The sequence below is a fragment of the Thunnus maccoyii genome, chromosome 17, assembly GCF_910596095.1.
Source record: "Thunnus maccoyii chromosome 17, fThuMac1.1, whole genome shotgun sequence".
NCBI lineage: Eukaryota > Metazoa > Chordata > Actinopteri > Scombriformes > Scombridae > Thunnus > Thunnus maccoyii.
In genome coordinates, this window is record NC_056549.1 from 27450468 (window position 1) to 27467304 (window position 16837).

The following is a 16837-nucleotide window of genomic DNA, read 5'->3' on the forward strand; positions in this document are numbered from 1 at the left end:
CCATACTGAAAACTTCTGAACACAAAACCAAAATTTCAATTAGCATTTTTTATTTGTCTTGTTTATGTATAAAAAGCATGTATCGTGCTACTCACATGCAAAGTGATGACGGCATTTCTGAGTAGCCTAACTTGTCATGAATAAAACAAAATATACCAGTCTGGGTGACACATACAGTATAATGACTAGGCCCTGAACCTATAAATGAAGGAAATTAAAAACAAGCAAAACCACCCTTGGGTTCAAATTGTTAAGGTGTTTTACTTTTGTGTCTGTCATCTCGTGGAAAATTCATAATGTGGTAACAAAGGATTCAATGTTTAAATTAAGCCGCCACACATCCATGCTGGATTAAACAAAGTGATGTGATGTTGAAGCAATGAATTTCATACCTTGGATTTCTAATTTTAGAAGGAAATGTCTGTCTCAGAATATCCTTCCTTGTTGCACTTGTGTCTCAAACTGTCTCTTCCTTCTCGACATCCCATAACAGCCTTTAATAAACCCATTACTGGTTTCTCTTGGAAATGCTTATTGGCATAGTGGTGGGATTTATGCATGAAACATGCGAGGTTACAGGCTTCACACTATTTCACACTGGATATGTTTGGTGACAGCCAGCTGTAATGGATTCAAAGGTGTGAATCCATATGGATTTACTATAGGGAAGTAATAAAACATGTTGGCTCTTTTTTTTTCAGGGGGGGGGAGTGGGTGACCCAGCTGCAGACCCTAGAAGATGAACAGTCTTTTTTGGCTTATAGCAGGAATGCAGACACATTTCACATAATCGCAAATGTGCAGCTTCAATCCCCACCGTTCATCCAACACATTGAAATAAGGGTCTGCAGAGGTTTTAACGTTATGCTTTGCAACTTTATTATCAATCAAAAAGTTTCTGCTGTCCTTTTCTGCATTTATGTAGTCCATTTATTATTTCAAAACAAATGTTTAACTTGTTAATTTGCTCACATTTGCTTCCATATTATTTTATTGACTGTAGAAAATGACATTCTCTCCTCCTCTCTCATATAAGGTTTCCCAATTACCTGTATCGCTGTTACATCTCTGTTTAATCCCTCATTTCACTGTATCTGTGCTTGACTGCTTATTAAACTTAACTTCTTTTTTTTTTCTTTTACTTTCTTCTGTCTTGTTGAAATGTGTTTTTTTCAAAAGACCATTGTGGTTTCTGTCTCTAACCCTCACAGTGTTCATTTATTCACTCGGTGCTCTGCTGCTATCAGTTGTATGCAATTAGAGTAAACATGCAAAGCTGCTAATTCCAATGAGCCTCGAGCATGACGATATGTGACTAGATAGTCATCATAACACTTGGAAAAAGGAAGTGGGAAAGTCTCCTGGGCTCAGTATAAAAGCCATTAACCATCTGAAGATTTATTTCTAAAACACTGTTACGAAATAAAAAGAAAAATTAAAAGTCACGACCTGCAGTTCTTTACACAATATCTATCAAATCTAAATGCAACAGTCTCTTGACGTATTATTATGTCGACCAGAGCCAAGGACATAAGTTACCTGTTATATTCCATCATATTTATGAATATTTTGCCATTTTCTGAAAGCAACTTCTACATTTTATTGAAACCATACAAAAGATTCTTTATTGTATCTTTCAGACTGGGTGAACATCTCTCCTCCTCCCCTCCAGGGAGATGTCAGTACAATAAAGTATAATCATAATAATAATACAGGATGTTGAAGAACAATAATATACATTAAAATGAAGTATAAAAAAAAAGCAATGAGTAATAATTTTAAAAGCACAACAAAAAGTAGGACATGAAATAAAATACTCCTTCAGGGTACTGATGCATTTACTGTGAGTGTAAGTTTACTTTTTTATATTAAAGTTTTTCACTTTATTATTTCACTTAATATTTCTGTTTTTATTTCTTGTTTTATTTTTTTTTTTTAAACTTTTACTGGCAAATATGAATTTAAACTAGTTTATGCACCATATTAAGCTGAGTCATGCACAGTATTTAATATGTAAAATCTTGATTGTAAAGTAGCTGTCAGATAAATGAAGTGGAGTAAAAAGTAGAACGTCTTTGTGAAATGTAGCAGATTGAGTAAATGTACGTTGTTCACTTCTACAACACTGACTTCAATCCCGCAGCATGTTAACTTGGCGTGCTACTATCAGCATAATAAATGTTATATGTGAAGCATTACAAGTGTGTAAATGTGCACGTGTTTATACATTAATGTCAAAAGAATAGTTTAACATTTTGGGAAATATGCGGAGCCTATTTATTTCCTTTGAGGGTGAGATGAAAAGATCCGTATCAATCAATCAACTTGATTTGTATAACACTTCCAGCAGGTTAGTGCAAGTGTTTCACATATATCAAACTCATGTCTGTGTTACGTACAGCTGGAGTCAGAGGGAAGCAGTTAGCCTTGCTTTGTCCAAGGAAAAAAACAACACCCATTAAGCTGAATTACCACATTGTATCTTGTATGTTTAATCCATACATAAACAGACATTTTAAATGGTTAATGGACTGCATTTATAAAGCCCTTTTCTAGTCTACCGACCGCTCAAAACGCTTTACACTACATGCCAACATTCATCCATTCACACATATGTTCATAGACTGATGGCAGAGGCTGCCATGCAAGGTGCCAACCTGCTCATCAGGAGTGATACAGTGCTTTACAATGTTTCTAATGCTCACTCACCCATTCACACACACACACACACACACACACACACACACACACACCAATGGATGGTGGAGCCATCAGGAGCAATTTGGGGTTCAGTATCTTGCCTAAGGGCAGACTGCAGACTGGAGGAGCTGGGGATTTTGCCACCAACCTTCTGATTAGCGGACGACCCGCTCAACCTCCTGAGCCACAGCCGCCCAAAACTGACATCCCCAAAAAATGATAGTTAGAGTTAGATTTACACCTCTTGTACTTCTTGGTGAACAGTGGTGACAGTCGCAGTGACTGTGCACAGTTTCCTGGAGTTTTATCGTCATGACAACATTGCAATGTTTAGTTCCAACACGCCTGCACACAGGCCAAGACCTGTCCTCACCAGTAGTATCTGAGATGATAGACTGTTATTCATCTGGAAATATTATGACATGTTGCTCCCGTTAAAACGTCTAGTTGTCATTTTTAATGTTTCAAATTAAACAAACCAGATACACCATGTTTATTAGTGAGCTTCAGGTGTAGGCGTAGGTGGTAGGTGTATTTTCCACAGATGCCCAAGTTCAGACCAACTTAATTAAAAACACAGCTTCGTTTGAATGGGGGCAGTCCCCCCGCAGCTGGGGTGCGCTCTGGCAAAACAACACAGGGTTGAACCAGTTGAACCAGACTCAACTTTTGCCACAACCAACGAGGCACTGAGCTGACCAGTTAAATATGTGCACACGCACATTCCTGGCAGATTACTTTGTACCATGAAGGCCAGTTTTCTACTGTTTAACTCACCATTATCACAACAAAAGATAACATTATGCCAAGATAACTTAAAACCTCGGTGCAGAGTATTATCTGTCATATAAACTGGGCTTTCTGTGTTGTATTTCATGTCTGACTGGTACCTGAAGCAACACCCCCCCACCAACACAGCCCCTTGCTCTGCTTTAACGCAGTGCCGATGCACTGTAGATCACAAAATAAACACACAGCTCATGTAAATCCCAATGAATCTCAAACAGGTCTGACAGAAATAGTGCGCTGATGACATTTTTTTTCTATAACAACACTTTCAATCATCATAAGTGAAGCAGGCTGCTGTTTATCATGTGTTGATAACAAATAAAGTACGTCTCCAGTCTCGAACTGCAACACATGACATATATATTCACTTATGAGTCATTTTTAGCCAAACAACTAATAACTCTATTAGCCCTCCCCTACTGATGGGTAAAATGACACCTGCCCTTAGATACATAAATAAATTAAAAGAAATTAACAAAACATACAAACCTGTGTTTCCACTGCACCTGTTAACGGCTGCCTAATGAAAAATCCTGAAAAAACTGGCCCATGGTTGACCCTCAATGTTGACACTAACTTATAGGCTGAACAGTGTGAATCGACAAAAATCAAAAAAATGCAAGAATCAAACGTGTGATAAAGATGTGTATGCAAACCGATTGAAAACAAAAGCTCAAACTTAATGTACTTGATGTAGAGAATTTGGAAAGTGAGAAAGATGCTCTCCTCTCTACTCATTCAAACAGAGCTGTGTTATGGGTGCTGTCCATCTCCTGCTTCAAAGCTACATCCACTCTGCATGTCTAGCATTTCTCCCTGCTCCTTCCTCCGACCAATAATTATCTCAATCAGAAGATAAAAAGGAGCAGAGGGGCCGGGGCTAGATGTGGGCCGATCTCTTTAAATCTTACATAATCCCTCTTGTTTCCCTGAAGGGGGAAAAGAACTGAATCTGGAGTCAAAAGTGCACACGGGGTGTTTTAATGACAGGCACGAGCCGAAAAGTTTGGAGCTAGCCAGTGGCGTCTCATTAATATATACACACAGGCTGGAGCCGGTGTTAAAGGATGACTACCTGCTCCCATATTCCACCTCAGTCGGTGCTGATGTACTGCGGTTGAAACGAGTGGTGATGGGGAAGGAGTTTAAGAGAGCCGAGTGGCGATTGATGTTATAATGATAGCGAGTTTCTCCCAAGGCTGCTGTCTTGCTGCCGGAAAGCTGTGGGCCTGAGTAAAAATCTGCTGAGGATTCTACACATTTTCTCAGATTTGTCAGATGATGAAGATATTCTGTGAGGGCTAAAGTCCTCACATAGTTGTAACGTATACAAGAAAAGATTGCAGAGCTGTAGCACTTGAGCATAAAATTCTCTCTTCTATTTATGATGTAAGGAGCCATCTTTAGCTGCTTTTGTACTCACAAAGGGTGAAGAGTGATTGATTTCTTCCGATAACTTTAATCCTGGTTTAACCAAATGTCAAATATAAAAAAGAAAACTTCACAAATAAAACAAAGGACGCCCTGCATAGCCACAATCTCACCCTAATGTAACAAAATGTACTGAAAACGATCGATATTTGCTCAGCGTCACATTAAGTTAGGCATCTCTAACTGAATTCAGTCTGTGACAGGTGGAATAAATAGCAACACAATGCATTAACTAGGTTTTTTTTGAGTTGCTGTAATTTGCAGTAATCCAGGCGAGCTGACAGCAGGCATGCACTGCATAATGTGTTTAGAGGAATTTAAACAGCCACATTTGACATCACTGTCTGGTAACTTCTTCAGAATAAAATACACCACATTTGATTTTATATTCCTCTCACGTGTTGAAATATGTGAGTTTGTCCTCTAAGAAAATACAACATCCAAACATATCACCTGAAACACTGATGATTTCACACACACCTCATCCAGTTAATGTGGGTTTAATTGCTTTGAAGGGTGGACTTCTGTATTATGAAGCGTCAAGTTGGATATATCTGAGTGGTCAGAAGAATCTGAATTTCCTAGTTGTTGACTTGGATGTCCACATGGACGCCATTTACAAGTCAAAATCTCGTAATTACGACATAAACACAGCTTTACTTTCTTCTCCACTTGAAGGGAACACTATGGCCTGTGTTCGCAAGAATTCTGGTTTATTCTAGTAGGTAAATAGTATGTTGCACATTCATCCAATACGAACGTAACACTTATACTGTGTTGGGAATAGAAAGGTTAAACTCTTGTCATGTGACCAACATTTTGGGCTGTACAATGTTCACACTAATTTCAGTTTACTGTCTGCCCACTACTCCAGAATAATCCACACCACAGTTTATTTCCTGTTGCTATGACATGTTGGGATATAATAGATTGTTGTGAGTGAATCTGTAGGAAATGACATGGCTGACTTTAAAATAACTGAGGAAATATTTCCACCTTGGTGTTGTGAGAGGGCTCACATTAAGTCAGTCTTGGTCGTGGGCCCATTTTAAACTTGAACTTGAGTCTTTAAGCTTAGACTTACATTGTATTGTCTTCTCTACAGCTCTCAACTCTACACTGTTGCTCCAGAGGACACCGGAACTCTGGAACAACCTGCCAGAGGAGATCAGGTAAGCTAGCTCTTTATCTTCATTTAAATTAGCCAAAAAACACGTTATTTTGCATTTTCTTAAACTGTTTTTGTTCTCTGCTTTTAGTGCATGTGTTCTTTTAATTTCATCTCTTAAATGTCACTTATGATTTAAATGATTTGTATTTTATTGCACCATACATGTGTTGGTTTTATGTCTTTTGTAACACGTTTTGTAACTTGTTTTTGAAAAGTGCTATTATTCTTACTCTATACTGAACAAAAGAGAATAGATTTTGGCATTTTTGGCACATGGTTTGATGCTTGTGTGCTGCACAGCACAATGTTATAGAGTACAAAATGTTAGTTGAGTTCAAGGTTATACTCTGACTTCTGCATGCCTCTAAGCTGTACTTGTGAATGCGCGTGTCCGAGTCAAAAGAACAAAGGGCAGGAACTTTTCTGCATGTTTTTGGTATTTGCATGGACATTAATATATTTGCATGCCGTTAGGTATGTTAATTTTGTGTGGTTCACAACAGTGAAGTCATTTCAAAATGGCTTTTGCCTGTTGGAAGTTGTTACGAAACAGAGAAAAGCACTAAAACAAACTATTCTTCCAGTGGCAAAATGCAGCAAAATTCAGACATCGGATAGAAGGGAGGGATACAGAATTTAATTTTCTCATACCTACAACAGTTTCAGCTGCATGCTAAAACGCTCAACCTATTGTGCAGGCAGCTGATTAAAGAGCAATTGTAAAAAAAAAAAAAGAAGAGGAGGACATCTATTTCTCAGGGGTCGCAAGTGCCAGACAGGCAGCGTGGCTGAAGGCTGTGTCTGGGCCGAGGACAGCCGCTGGACAGCCTGCCCGGGGGACACGCAGGCCAAACATCACCAGAACTGAATGCTGTCAGCATTGCAGCACAGGCAGCTGGAGAAACAGTGAAATAAAACACCTTTCTGCTGAGCATCCTTCAGATTCAAGGGGGCAACCTTCTTCTTTTTCATGCCATGGAAAACGCTAACTGACACAGCCTGTACCCTGAACGCTCAGCTCTCAATGAGAAAGTTCATTTATAGGAGACAGTTAAGTAACTCGACACTGTTGCTACATTTGGATCTGGATGATATACAGTATACCTAACAGTCTGACGTGTTCAGTACCTGAGCAAGGCGATAGCAGCCTCGCGGAGCCTTGTTAATCCTGTTTCACTTCATAAAAAGAGATTTATAGCTCAATGAGCAGCTGAACAATCCTATCACTAAAGTGTGTTTGCAGTTGTGCCTTCACATCTCCGGCTGTACGGAACTCCAAAAGTATTAAATACATTTGAAGTACAATTTAAAAAATTAATTATGAAATAAAGAATCATGTGAATAAATAGAGAAAAAATCAATACAGTAAATCCCAACCTCTAATTGTAAAATTCTCTTTTTCTTATCAAAATAGCTATTATTATTTAGAAATGTTCCCTTTTAATGCCTTTTAATTATTTCCTCATGGCATTTTTTCCTACTTAAGATGTGTTCAGAGTGAATAGAACTCAAATTTTAGAAGTGGTGCAATTACATATATATAAACTCAATGCAGACGTGCTAGTATATGCTAAATTGCCTTTGAGGCTAAGATAACTCCGTCTTAGCAAAATTGTTGAACAAAAAGCTGAGCAAAATTTTAGGGTAAATCTCAAGGCTCTATGACTCCACCTGAGTCATGAATGCTCAGAGACAAGAAGAAAAGAAAAGGGGTCTAATAGTAAAGTGGGCTAAGCTCACCTCAAACACACACACACAAGTCCTCCACACTAAATGACAAAATACATAGTTTCTAATTTAAATAGCTCCATTTTATTATACAGTCATATAATCATTTATTTTATACATTGAAATTTATTTAACATGGACCCTTTGGAGTTCCATACTAGCATCAACGTCCTCTACATGCAATGCGGCAAGCTGTATGTCACACCACAAGCTATTAATATGTATAACAGCCCTATGTCATAGCATGCACACATTCTGCTTTGGTACAGATAATTGCAAAGAAAAATATGGTCCTTCATATAGCTAGGGTACTACTGCAGACACATTAACATTGACCCAAGAGTTCCTGACTTCCTCCACTCCTCATGTTTCACTGGGATCGTTTCTTTCGATTTTGTTTCCACAAGTCTGGACTGTGGGACAAGCTACAAGGACGCCATTTTAATCACTCTCTAAATAAACAAACAACACAATGACGGTGGAAGAGGCAGGCCCTCCGTCACGCACGAATGATGTCGAGTGAAACTGACCACATGTTTCCCATAACCGTAGATGTCTGCATATCTTCATTTGTCAACACTGATTTCGACAATCCCACAATCGTACCGACAAGAGCAGTGACACAGGAAATAAAGCGGTCGTCAGGGCGACACACCGCAGCGTTGTGACATTTCACTAACTGGAAGTGATGTTTCTGTAAAGCCCTTGTATTAGTTTAAAGTGAACGAGCAGCCGTGATCCTGGAATAATTTGAAATTGGACTATAAAAGCAGTGTCTTATGTGAGCAAGGCTGATAATTAGCACTTTAATTAATTTTCATTTGCATGGAAATATCAAACTGGAATTAAAAGGATTGCCTTCAAATGCGGTTGTCTTTAATGTGGATACTTCAATTACTACATTTCTGTGTTAGGAATAGTGAGAATGTTGAGTCATTTGAGGCTCCATTAGTCATGTTTGTGTCTCATTTTCCATTCTGGCTGCTGTTCTTCCTGTAATTACAGCAAAAAATGTATTTTTCTTCTGTTCTGCGGCAAAAATTAGTTAATTAATATCTTGTTCACTCTGAAGTTGCAATATCACACACCCTGTGACTTATTAACTTAGATACAACACACCAAACTTCTGCTGCACCGTACCTACATAACTTAAAACTAGAGCAACATACCAGACAGAAATGTGCTTAATAAATACAACTGCATATTCCTCTCTTTGAATCGCCTAATTGGATCACAAAGAAATGTGGATTTCTGGTGTACTTCCTTATCTTCTGATGAACCAATTTTCATAATTGTGACCCAAGGCACATGTGAGTTTAAACACAGGGGAAATGTTGAGTGGAATGATTACTCTTTCTCCGGCGCTTTGCATTTTAAAACTTCACCGGAGTCACAGACAGACTCCAGCAGGAATGTGATTATATCAACAAAACGGTGTCAGGTGCAAATGGCTTTGAGCTGCCCCACAACAATACCAGTTGAATTTTCAACACTTGAGATTTCCTCTGGGACAGGCATTCCATATTACTGATCTATAAAAAGAAGCAAATTGCCTGCTTGCACAACCAAACCGACAGGGCCTCTGGGCTGCTTCTCATGGTCGCTATTAAAGCTCTGGGTGGTGTTTTCCTGCAGGGCTTGACAGGCAGACTTCAGACTTCCCCCACCCTGCCTGCTGGATGCCAGGATCAGCCTGCACGGAGCCCAGGTTGTTCGCTACTTACTGACACAGCCGGAGAAGTGCATGGGAACAAGATACAACTGTGTACATAAGTATTTCCAACTTCTTTACACATCTCTGCAGTCTGTGTGACTCTCTCTTAGACGTGTAATTCGAGCCTGGAGGGAGAAGGCACTAGGAGAAGAGTTAAGTACTGTCTGCTGATGAGGACACTAGATGAATGTTGAACAGATTTCTCTGGACAGGAAAACACGTTGTAAATGTTTGTGTATGTGCTTGTGTATTTCATATGTTTTCCCACTCTTTTGAGAATTATGGCCCTTAAAACACTGAGAGCATCACGGGACACTAAAACTTTCCACTGACACCAGAGCTGGTGAAATTTATTGTGGTGTGTTGGCAACTCCTTAAGGCAGATTGACCCGCTGAACTGGTGCAGATGGAGGGGGAATCATTGTTATAGTATGAGGGATCAGGGCCATATGAATTTATAGGAATCCAAATTCCCCCACATTTCCCACCAGTGCCATAAAAGCATTTATTCATTTAACTTTAGTTTGACAGAAACAAAACTTAACTCAAGGTCCACTTATGAACCTCTTATGGACATTTCAAATGCATCTTGAAAACTTTATCGGTGGATCAGAGGAGTTTTCATTCATTTTCACTCACTGACAAAGATCATGAGATGCATTTCCTTCACAGAAAAGTAGCAAATGAACCTTAACATCAAAAAAATTTGTTTTACAACAATTTCCATGTTTAGAAATGAACTTTCATGCTCCATGTTCTCTGAAAATTAAATCTCATTACATGCTAGTCTAAATGCTGTTTCAGAGCCCTCCATAAATTCTGTCTCCAGGAAAATACATTTTATGGAGAAATATTAAACCTGTTGTATAATTACTATTACTATTTTATTTCAATTTACCATATTATCTAAAAGTTTTTAAAGATTTCGAGACTGAAAAATATCAGTTTCTGTCTGGAAAAACACTAAGACTGCAGTCTGCATGATCCCAATTTACAGTGTAATGTTTTGTACAAGGTACAAGATGCATAGTTAGGGAATAATGGGATAACAATCAGGGAACTTTATACTGTAAGTATTTTTGAACTAATGGGTACCCATTCTATTATTACAGATACAGCATGACCACTATGTCATTAAAATTACCACATTTTGACACACAATCAGAACATGGTTATGTGCCCTTAAAGGTATAGGGGCAGGTTAGGGATGTTTAATATATTTGTTAATACATAAACAGTGCATTTTATGCAAATATTTTTTCTTTCTGAATTTGTTCAGTATTAAAGTGCTGTAGCTACCATTGGACCCTGGGTTGGGGGTTTTACAAAAAAAAAAAGCTACACAAGGTGTGTGTTTTATAGGCTGATTCCAGTATTTTTAGAATCAGTATATTTATTTAGATAGATAAATACTTTACTATTTTAGGCTAACAAGAATTAAATTATACAAAAGTCTCATTCAGGAATTTTGACCTTTTTCTTAGTGTTGGGTAGCTAGGAGGTGTTCAGGGAATTTGTCCCCAGTATACTCAAAATCTTGTCTATGGCAATGTTTTCTTTGTTATTTTTCAAAGCATACAATAATACTCTGGGTGTTTGAATGTGTTTTTCTTACCATCCAAAGAGTCTTTGGTTTCAGTTCATTTAACTTACAGAGACTTGAAACATATAGTATTTAATCTAAACTGAAATCAGGGCACCAGCACACTTGACTGACAGACTGTTATTAATGTTTAATGTATTTTTATTTTATTTTCATTGTTTGTGACCTGTGTTGCTATTCTATATATATTATATACCATTTTATTACAGTTGTCTTCCTTTTTCTTTAGCTTTTGTCTCTTTTTATCAAGTTGTACCGTCTTGGAATGACAAGACTATATTTCATTGTATGCCAGTATAATGACAATAAAGATGAACTGAAATGAATCAATTTATGTAAGTAACTGTATTATGGTGTGTTGTCATTCAAAGTACGGACTATAATTTGAGAAGTTTAAGTGTCAACAGGTGTCAATTCCAAAGTAATAATAATAAAAAAACGATAAGTGAGATGGGTGTGAACTGGTCCTGTGCTGTCCATGAGTGAAGTTGTGTCATGTCAGTGATATCTGCACAACTGGGGGTCCTAGAAACACTAACTGGGTCTGTTAAGTGTGTGTCAGTCCACAGTTTGCCTCAGCGATACTTGCTGCGACAGCTGCGTCTTCTTCGAGACACTCCCTCCCTCGTCATTGTTGCCTGTTATGACAGACTGCCTACTGAACCTAAATTAGCTTGAAAAGGTTCCATTGGAGCTTACACACACTTAAGGTTTCACAGCTCTATCTATCTATCTATCTATCTCCGAATGACCTTTTACCGTGTCACACACTTATACTTTTCTCTGTTAGCCAATCAATTTGGCAACAACAAGGCAAGATGATACCAGCTTCATTACTGTCAGAGCTGAACATAATACCTCTAATGCTTAGTGTCACTTCCATATGAGGATAACAGGAACAGTTTAATTAGAGAATGCCATGGCAACAGTGAACATGTTTAAGTTAGGTACAATGAGGTGAAACAGACAGCTTCCAATTTGGTGAGATACGTCACACTAGTCAAGCAGTTAGGACTATTGTTAAGATACTCAGTGTGTTAAGAGAATGACAAAATGACAACAGTAAGGATGCACAGGCACTGTTCCCTGGGCTTCATCTTGTCCTTAAGGTTGAAGAAATACATGCCAAAGAGGAATCACTGAATCTTGAAGTCTATATTTAAGGAAGAAGCTTTAAGGAAGAAGCTGTAAGGAAGAAGATGTAGGATAATTGCCATTTCTTACATCTTGCGTCTCACTTTTGTAGGTCTGGCCATCATTCCATTCTATTGACCATTCTAATTTTATTGTATCCTTTATTCGTATTCCAAATAAGTTTGGATAACCTGAGTGTTTGTCTACAACCTGTATTCTCATCCAGCCCTGATCAAGAACTATCATGACATCATGGCATTTTATGCCTTTGGTAAACAGTGACAGTGGAGAGATGACAGGAGTCAGAATCAGATGGTGGTCCATGGCCACCGTCTTCACCCCTAATCCACTAGGGTGTCCCCTGGGAGATAGTAATCCATAATAATCTGGTGCAGGAATACAAGTTATATTTAAAGACACCGACTCTTAAGAATATCAGAATTATCCATAAACAAGGCTAAAAATGTACAGCCATGCCAACGGCTCTGAGGCTGTACTTGAGCTAAATGCTCACACCAGCATGCTAACAGGCTCACAATGAGAATGCTTGCATGTTACTGTTAACAGGTATAATGTTTACCATGTTCATAGTGTTAGCATTCTAACATTTGCTAATTAACACTAAACACAAAGTAGAGCTGAGGTTGATGGGAATGTCAAGAGTCTTGCAGGTAAGTCAGTAGGATTCATCCTCTAGAGGCCATAAATGTCTCTACAAAATTTCAGTTCATGTGATAGTAGTTGAGATATTTCAGTTTGAACCAAAGGTGGACCAAACGACAGAGTGACGTAGCCATCCCTCACAAAACTGAGGACATGACCTCAGTGTCCACCCATGAAACGGTAGCTACGGCCTTGGTACAATGTCATTGTAAGTGATAAAAATGATGTCCAGAGCTACAATAATAAGACACAAGTTGTAATAAATTATAGTTATCCTTTAAGGGAGTACAGATTTAAAATGTCTTGTCCTTAACCTTTAAGAAAAGCATTCCTAAAAGGATGATACCTTGCACAGGGGCAAGCAGAGAGCCGTTTTGCCATCCATAGTTTTTCCTAATAGTAGACCATATTTTCAGAGACTGTGTTACAATAGGATTGTTCTTAACATAGTGTAATTACAGAGGCATTGAAGAAAACAAAAGGGCAGTCAGGGATGTCAGATAGCACAAATTGTGTTCCATTTGTACCCAAATTGGATTTTCAGCATGCTCATCAGATTGAGCCCAAAAGGAGAGAGCATTAACGTTACACCCCCAATAGTAAAACTGTAAATGAGGTAGTCCCATTCCCCCACCTGGTCTTGACCGCTGCAAATAAGCTTTCCTAATTCTAGATGTCATCTTGTTCCAAATGAAAATAGAAATTAGTTTGTCAATGGATGTAAAGAAGGATTGTTGTATTAGTATGCAAATAGTTTGAAACGGAAACAAATTTTTTGAAGGATATTCATTTTTACAGCATTGATTCTGCCTGCCAGGCAGCAATAGGGAGATGGGACCACCTTTCAAGTTTATAAATAGCGTGCTCAAATAGCGACTTAAAGTTTGCTTATATTATATGGTAGATATATATTATATCTACCATATAATTATGGTATATTAAATAGTAGATGTGAGTATGAAAGGCTTTGGGCAACAGTTCACTCTTTGACAAGTTTAACCAGAAATCTCGGTATATTCTTTCAAAGTAGACATTATGTTGGGGATGGATAGATAGCGGTTTGTTACATATAAGAGCAGGTCATCCACGTACAAAGACACTCTGTTTTCCACCCCTCTTCTACAAATTCCCCCATAGCCCTTGAGAGAACACAGAGCAATAACCAAAGTTTCAATAGCAAGAACAAATAAAAGCCGGGAAAAGGGGCAGCCCTTCCTTGTCCCCCGTTGCAGGGGGAAATAGGGAGATCTGAAGGAGTTGGTTAGCACAGAAGCAAGAGGGGACTGATACAGCAGCTTGATCCAAGCTATAAAATTATCACCAAGGCCAAACTTTCCAACAACACCAAAAAGAAAGTCCCTTTCAACTCAGTCAAAGGCCTTCTCAGCATCTAGAGAAACTAGAATGGTTTTTAACAAACCCAGTCTAATCTGTCAATATGATTGATGGGAGAATTTTTTCCAGTTGAGTGGCAAGCATCTTGGTTAATAATTTGGTATCTACATTTGAAAGACTAATGGATTGGTAGGAAACTGGCTTCCTAGGGTCCCTACTTTCCTTTAATAAAACTGATATGGATGCCTGATAAAAGGTAGGAGGAAGAGTTTAAGCAGCAAAGGCTTTGTTAAAGGCATTGAGTAATACAGGGGAGATTAATTTAGAAAAGCTTTAAAGAACTCAGAGGTAAACCCATCAGGGCAAGGGATTTTAGAGCGATGCATACTTTTTAGTGCATGTGTTAAGTCTTGAAGCGAGAGAGGCTCATAAAGACTGGCTTTGTGGCTTGCTTCTATTATTGGAATTTGTAGTTTATTTAGAAAGTCACTTATTAATGAAGGGTCATATTTGGACTCCACAGGGCATGGTCAGAAATAACAACTGCTTCATAGTGCACAGTGCACAGTGCTTGACATGTGGCAGAAGTTTTCAGTCTATAAGAAAATAATCGTGAATATGATTGGTGAACAGGGTGGAAGAAAGAAAAGCAATGAGTAGATGGATTTTTGAACTGCCAACGATCAACAATCCCATAATCCTTTGGAAAAAGATTCTATATTCCTGATTATGAAAATATTCTATACTCCTTGCTGAGTTGGAAAGAGGTTGAATGGTTTTGGAGGATCTCTCCAGTTTTGGGTTTAGGACACAATTGAAGTCTCCCCCCATGATTAAACAACTCAAATTCAAATTGGGAATTGAAGACCATAATAAAGAGAAAAATTGATTGTCATAGTAATTTGGAGCATACACAGTATACAGATTAGAATAAGCGGGACATTGTATAGCTTCCCATCTACAGTTAAATACCTACCCTGGCTAGAAAAAGATTGGGAACAAACAAACAGAGTTTGCTGCCCCTCTGGATTTAAACTGGAAGCGCGACTGGTACACCAGGCCCACCCAACCTTTGTGTGACGGCCATGGTCTTGACTGCTCAGGTGAGTCTCCTGAAGAAATATTATGTCTGCCTTTAATTTTTTGAGATGTGAAAGAGAGACAGAAAGGTGAGGGGGCCCTTGCCCTTCTCTCTCTTTCTGTACATAATAATGTAGCTGGACGATAATGGGTCTTGGCTGGGCTCCCTTTTCAGGTAGTGATTGACTGATGGGCATGGTCAATCACTACTGGGGAGGGAAAGTTCTCAGCATGCAGAATCTCTGGAATGAGCTCCATCATAAATTTAGTGGGACAGGAGCCCTCTGATCCTTCCACGATGCCGATGAACCACAAGTTTTTTCGCTGACTCCTTCTTTCGAGATCAAAACATTTGTCCTTTAGCTGCTTCAGCTCTTTCATTTTCAATTCATCAAGGTGCTCCAGTTGAATGCCGTCAAGAGTGTCTGTGAGACTGTGTGCCATGTCAACTTGCTCAGCTATCACCTGGGCATGGTCCTGGCGGAGTCTGTTTATTTCTTCTCCCATCTCATGGTGAAGGCCTTGAAAACTTGTTGTTGTCTCTGAACGTATGACCTCAATTTATTGCCTCAGCTCTGTGCGAAGGGTGTACATTTCTGCCCTGAAGTCTGTCAGGATAGCCTCATGGGAGAGCTGAAGTTCCTCACGAAGAAGTTCCACTGTGAGTTAGCCGCCATTCGCCATCTTGTCTCACTCGTTAGCTTAGCTGTCTTAGCTGTTCACTCTTGTTATTCTCTAGATTATTTCTGTCCGAGCAAGGTGAGGTGGACAGTGAATTTTAAACAATATCACATCAAAATAATTCAACTATGGTCGAAGAAGTGTGTAAAATAAGTAAAAAGAATCCATATATGTGCAAACACTCCTAAATCCTGTTTCTAACACTGACTTTCCACTGACGGAGACATGGTGGAGTGATGGTTTCATGCAGACAGTTTATGATAAAGGAAACATTAATCCAGATTAATTCAACAATCATTAGTAATACAGTTCTGTGCAGAACTCGACTGTGTATCAAGGGCAAAAAGGATTAGCTGCAATTTGCATAATAAACAGGCCAAACAAACAAACACAAAACAAAAAAAAGCAAAGGTAAATAAACCTTGAAGTGAGTCCTTGTCTGCCTCTGTCCATTTTTATGTATACAATTTATTAATCAATATTTGTGGGCCATAATTACAGCTGTTTTGCTTGTTGGGAGGTAATGGAGATTAATTAGTGACCTGCAACAAAAGCTGTATGTATGAAGGGATAATGAGCTCCGCTTTACGCTTTAATTTTTAAGCGATATGCCAAGTCATCTGAGAAAGTGGAAAATTAACTTTAGACTTTTAAATTATGTTTTTTTTTGTTTGTCTTTGTTTGCTGTTTAAGACCCCCGGCGGTTCCATCTTCATGGTGAAAGTCTCTCAAGCAGCAGCGCAATAATGAATCAAGTCCTGCCGCGTGAATAGTCTGTCTCAGTGGGACTTTCCCTTACTTAAGGTGA